The sequence below is a fragment of the Chrysochloris asiatica genome, unplaced genomic scaffold (assembly GCF_000296735.1).
Source record: "Chrysochloris asiatica unplaced genomic scaffold, ChrAsi1.0 scaffold00145, whole genome shotgun sequence".
NCBI classification, from domain to species: domain Eukaryota; kingdom Metazoa; phylum Chordata; class Mammalia; order Afrosoricida; family Chrysochloridae; genus Chrysochloris; species Chrysochloris asiatica.
In genome coordinates, this window is record NW_006408663.1 from 1,020,449 (window position 1) to 1,026,065 (window position 5,617).

The following is a 5,617-nucleotide window of genomic DNA, read 5'->3' on the forward strand; positions in this document are numbered from 1 at the left end:
GGGAAACACTGCTAGAGAACTTAGAGAACTGCTTCAGGTGGGAGGGTGTTCCTGGGCCCCTTTCTCCAGCCCCCCCCCCGCCCCCTCCCCCTTCATCATCTCTTCTGAGCCCAGGCGTCGCTGGTGGTGTTCACTTGGCTGCTGAAGCTGAGACGTGACCCTCAACAGAAGCCCAGGCAGGCTCCTTCTGAAATGGCAGGGCTGCTGTCCAAACTCCTGGCGGATAGTTGCTATTTGCAGCCAACCTTTCCGGTTTGGAATGGATGTCCCAAGGAGGACTATTTTTAAGCAGGGATAAGGCCTGCTGGGGTTTTTTGGTGGTATAATAAAATGATGTGGGATTCAAAGGTGAGATTCTCTAGTTATCTACTTCAGATAGCCCCATCCTGAAGAGAAACAGTGTTTTTATTGTGCCCAAACCCCCAGACAACAAATTGAGTGGAGGACACAGGCCACACTAACATCAAGAGAGACAGAGTACTAGACACCTTCATTCCCTAAGACATTTCCTTGGGGAGGAGGTATTATTCTCCAGAGTCTGGGGTCTCCAGGAAGGTGCTCCTGGTGGCTAGGGTGGGGGGAGGCAAACTACCTAACACAGTGGTGTTTTCCCTACTGGCCCTTCCACCCATAGGCCTGGCCCTGCAGGGCTGGGCAACCCTTCAGCCAGGCTGTAGGCCCAAGCCTTCTTAGAGCTCTAGAAGAGACTGTATCCAAGACACAGCCATGGGGAACAAGGCCGTCTCTGTCTTTTCTCTGCAAGTGGGACGGGAACATTTCAGAGAAAGGCAGGTGCTAGACAGAGCCTAGTGCAGAGGGGCAGGAGAGACACTGGCTGTCCTTCAAGGGTACAGCTGGGGGAGCAAGTGCTCCATGAGGTCCCAGTCAGGATTGGCCGAGAGATGGGTGTTCAGCTCCGCCCAGCCCCAGAGCCTTTTCCAGACCAGGCCCCTGCCAGCTTTCATTTCCCCTCGTGGCTGTCTGTGCGCAGCAGGACGTGGGCGACTCTGGCTTCAAGGTCAGTGAAACTATGAAACTGCTTTCTCCCTCCAAAGCTGGGGCATTTTTAAGAGACTGTGTGAGGAGTTTTATGAGTAGAGGACCCCAGGGCTGTGGGCTGGGATAGGGTAGAAGACTATGGGCAATCACCAGGGATGAATAAGCCAATAAGTAAGGTAAGCATGGGCTTACTTAGGCTTACTTACTCATCTGCAGTCAATAGTTGGAAACAAATGCCAGCCATGCCTAGAAGCAGAATCTTTGATGTGGTGAAAAAAAGTGAAATTGTTCACTACAAATGAGTAAATGAGCACAAGTAAGCTCTTGCATACCTTGCTTACTGGTAATCCAACACTGACTAGCACACAGCTTGAGGAGGCAGTAGCCAGCAGTGTCTCTACCCTTTGCAGGAATCTTTATTGATGGGGAAAAAATTGAAATGTCACTGAATTTGGAACAACTTTACCCCTCAAATTCTTCTCTCTTATAATTTGCAAGATGAATCCATTCATATCTGGGAATGTTTACCCTCAGCTACATTAAAGAGGTTCAGATCAGTGACTTGACATGAACTTACTAAAAACTTTACATTTTGAGAGCCTTAAAAGTTGCTAAGGACTCCTGGTGTGGCACTATAGGATGAGCACTGAACTGCTAATCACAAGGTCAGCAGTTCAGCCCACCAGCTGCTCTTCAGAAATCTTATAACAGGGTTGCTATGAATTGGAACCGACTTAACAACAAGGAGTTAATGACCAAGGTTGGCCCAGTTGAACTGGTTAATATTCTTGCTACAGATCTCTGGGTTGTGTTAATGGCTTTCTCTCTGCTACTATCTGAAGTTGGTGGTTCTGAGTGGCACTGAGGAACACAGGCCCAGCAATCTCTTTCCATAAAAACTATAACCAAGAAAACCCTGAGGAATAGTTTTACTCAGTAACACAGGGCGTTGCCATGGTGGGAATGAGTTTTTCCTTTTCTTTATATATTATTGCTAGAGATTCTAGAAATACTAAGAGTCATTATTCCCTGATAAGCAGAATAAACTTTTTTCATTCCTTTCATCAGAGGTAAAAAGTATCAGACTCTAACTGTGTCTGTTTCTTCTTTGGCAAAGGCCTGCTCTTTGCTTGGTTGGTTGGTTCTTAAGGGATTCCTGTTAGCCTTGGTCCTGCCCCTTGAGTTTTACAATCTTCAGTGGGTGGCATCTCTGCCTTGGAATACTCTGCTTTCTGTAGAGAGTGACATTTGCCAAAACGACCCAAACCTTCGGCTCTTCTCAATGCTCACCTTTAGACCTTCATGCACGCTTGGCCATGTCTATGCAACCTCCAATGTCAGCTGGCATCACGTGAGATGGCAGTTCATGCCCTCATGCCAGTGAAACTGGTGTGCTATTTCCGAGGTGTGGCTTCTCCTGCCTACAGCTCTCACACTTCCTCTCCTTTCCAAACCAGTGTCCTTGGTCTAGTCTTTTATGGAGAAGCAAGCAGCCACCACCAGAACTTGGCAAGAAAGCCTCTGGACTGAACAGATTCTTACAGGAGGATTTGGACATTATTTGGTTACTTGAACACTCAACTTTCTCCTCAGCATTTATAGGTGCCTTTTCCAAAGACCCAGCCTTTGGAGTTAATCACTTAGGTGTACTGATGTACTTACTATTCAACAAAGCTACAGGAGTCCTTGTGGTATGGTGGTTAAAATGCTCAGCTGCTGATGAAAAGATCTGTGGTTCAAACCCATCGATTGTTCCAGAGGACAAGGATGTTGGAAACCCTATAGGGTAGTTCTCCTCTGTACTGCAGGGTCACCGTGAGTTGGAACCAGCTGGATGGAAATGGGATTTTGTTTGTCTGTTTAATTCATAAACAGCATATTCAATCAGTTTGAATATAACAGTCCTTACAGCATGTGTCACAGGTCGGGTCCATTTTCTTGAAGGGGTAGCTGGAAAGAATCTGGAAAATAGTAGACTCTGGTGGGGACTGGATGAGGAATGGGAACCTGGGCTTCCACGGGCAGGAAGGCGACTGATACCAGGACAGACTCCCTACTGCTCAAAACCCCTGGGTCTCCATCTCTGTCTCAGCCTAGAGAGGGATCCATTTATCATCCCAGAGGGAAACACATGGTATCTTGCTTAGAGCATTCTGGGAGTTCCTGCAGCAGTCTTGCAGAGAGCCAGGTCCCAAAGGTGACCCTTGAAGATGATACCTACCCTGCCTGGAGAGGCCCTGAGAATCTGCATAGCTTTTCCTTGGATGAGGAAGAAGGCAACCCATTCCTTAACTCCATTTCAAAAGACTAGAATGCTTCTAGCTTTCTATTTTCTTGAAAATGGTATATCTTTGAGAAACTGGTCTGATAGTGGTCCTGTGTGTTCATCACAAAGGAATACCTCTGTTGCATAGGGAGGGACTTTAAACATCCCCTCCCTAGGACTGTCTACCTGTTGAATCGAATAGAAATGCCCAAGGGTTCCTATTAAGGTTCACTGTGTGTCCAGTAGTCTTGAGGTAAAATAACCCCTTGGCTCACTGAATTGGTGTGTATGTGTGTGTGGAGGGAAGGTGTGGAGAGGGTGAGTGGGGGGCAGCATTTTCTGTTGGGCTAGAAAACTGGCATCGTGAGATTGGTTCAGATTGTTCTGTTGAGCTAGTCCAACACTGGGGACGTCCTCTGTTTTGGGGTGACTTAGATGGAAAATTGACATGTGCTCCTCCCCTTGGCCCACTGCCTGCCCTCCCTCCCAGAAAAGCTCAGACACATGGACACCAAGTGCAGCGGGACCAGAAATAACTCTGCATCAGCACATAGGCACACACGGTGTCTCCATCCAGGATAGTCACAATGACCGCAAAGCTCAGCATTAAGACCGTGAAAGAATCCAAGTCTCCTACCATCCAAAAGGCCCCTGAGCCAGACAAAGCTCTTCAACCAAGATCTAGATCTTAGTGTGCCTGCCTGGGACAAAGACTTACACATTTACTAGACATTTTTACAAGAGTGCATAATGTTGTAGTTATTTCTTAATCAGGATGACAACTATAGGGACAAACATACTCTCATCACCTTTGCTCTATCAGACTGTGTTCCTAAACCTCATCAAGAAACATACTTGGCATGGGGACCCAGGAACTCTGACTGATTTAACCAGGATGCTATAAACAGTTGAAAGCTGTAAAGCTATCTCATGTCAGGGAAATTGGGACAACTTCTGTGGGGTGAGGACTGTAGATGGCCCTCCTCTATAGGCCTGGAAATCTTCACTTCTACAGAAGGGAGGGAATAGAAGGATGGATGGATGGATGGAAAGGTGAGGCCCTCCTCTATAGGCCTGGAAATCTTCACTTCTACAGAAGGGAGGGAATAGAAGGGAGAAGAAAAGAAGACACAGAGAAGGAAAGAGAACATTCCATGTCTAACACCACAGAGAAAACCACACTGCCCCACCATCCCCAGCACAGCTTGGCAAGCACCTTGAGCACCTAGCATCACAGTGTAGTGAACAGAGGTGTCCCTGGCATCTTGACCACTTCAGCAAGAGTCCAAGGACAGGGAAAGAGAACAGACTTATAATATTCTGGACCTCTAGTGGAATCACATGCTCTGAGGTGACAATCCTTTGCCTAGAAACTGCTGTGGTAAACACATTTTCATAGACTTGGGACTTCACCAAGTGGAGTGGTCTAAGGCGCTTCTAACCCTGTAAGCTGGTTTCCCTCCAATTGCTGATTACTGTATGGCAGCATGGGAAGTGCTGTGGTCCACAAGGACCCTGAATCCGGGACCAAAGGCAAACCTGGGTTCAAATCCCAGCTCTGCTAATGTGTTGGCACTGATGCCAGAAGCAGGTCTCATTTTCCCCATTTACAAGATAATGCTAACTTTGCAGGATTGTTGCAAAGACAGATGATAATGCTTGTAAGGCCCTTTGCTGGCCCATGGCTCATGGCAGGAGCTCACTAAATATTAAAGAAAAAGAAAGAAAGAAAGAAAAAGATTGTACCATTTGGGGGAAGGGAAGGGAATGGAAACCTCATTCTAAGTAGAAAGAAGCCAGAGCAAAGGGGCAGAGGTAAGAAGTGTAGGCCTGTCTGGTGAAGCCCACTGATGAGGGATTTTCACTGGAATCACAGTTAGGGGCTGTCTAGAGTAAGATCCTGGAAGTCCAACTAGTTAAATCCATTTTGTGCATAAGCGCATCCATCTTCAGAGAATAATCAGTAGATCTAAAAATACCTACTGATGGCTTCTGAGACTAAAGTCTTGTCCTTACAAAGATGATAAAATAAAACACTTAAATCAAATACTTCCTATGCAATAAATGTAACCTAAAATCAACAAACATTCCAAGAAGGGGCAGACCTGTTGGAACGATCAGGAATGGCTTTGGAGAGGGAAGCAGAGCGATCTCATAACTATAAGAATTAAGTTGTTGCTGTTCTAAGTGTTGTTGAGTCGGTTCTGACTCATAGTGACCCTGTTTCTGAGGAGCAACTGGTGGGCTTGAACCACCTCCCTTGCAGTTCAACTGCCTTTGCAGTCAGTGCATTAGCCCACAGGGCCACAGTAGGACTCTATAACAGTCATTGTTGTTGTTGTTATGTGCTGT

General features: G+C 46.6%; 1 protein-coding gene across 2 annotated transcripts in view; it reads left to right on the forward strand.

Annotated features, from left to right (window-relative positions):
• Nucleotides 1-977: 977 nt before the first annotated feature.
• Nucleotides 978-5,617, forward strand: part of CKMT2 (creatine kinase, mitochondrial 2 (sarcomeric)) — a 42,297-nt gene continuing 37,657 nt past the window's right edge. The window contains exon 1 of one of the 2 annotated variants that reach the window (XM_006870588.1): nucleotides 978-1,022. The gene's annotated coding sequence lies outside the window, so the exon portion shown is untranslated. The remainder of the gene's footprint in view (nucleotides 1,023-5,617) is intronic. The other variant, XM_006870587.1, reaches the window with a different exon arrangement.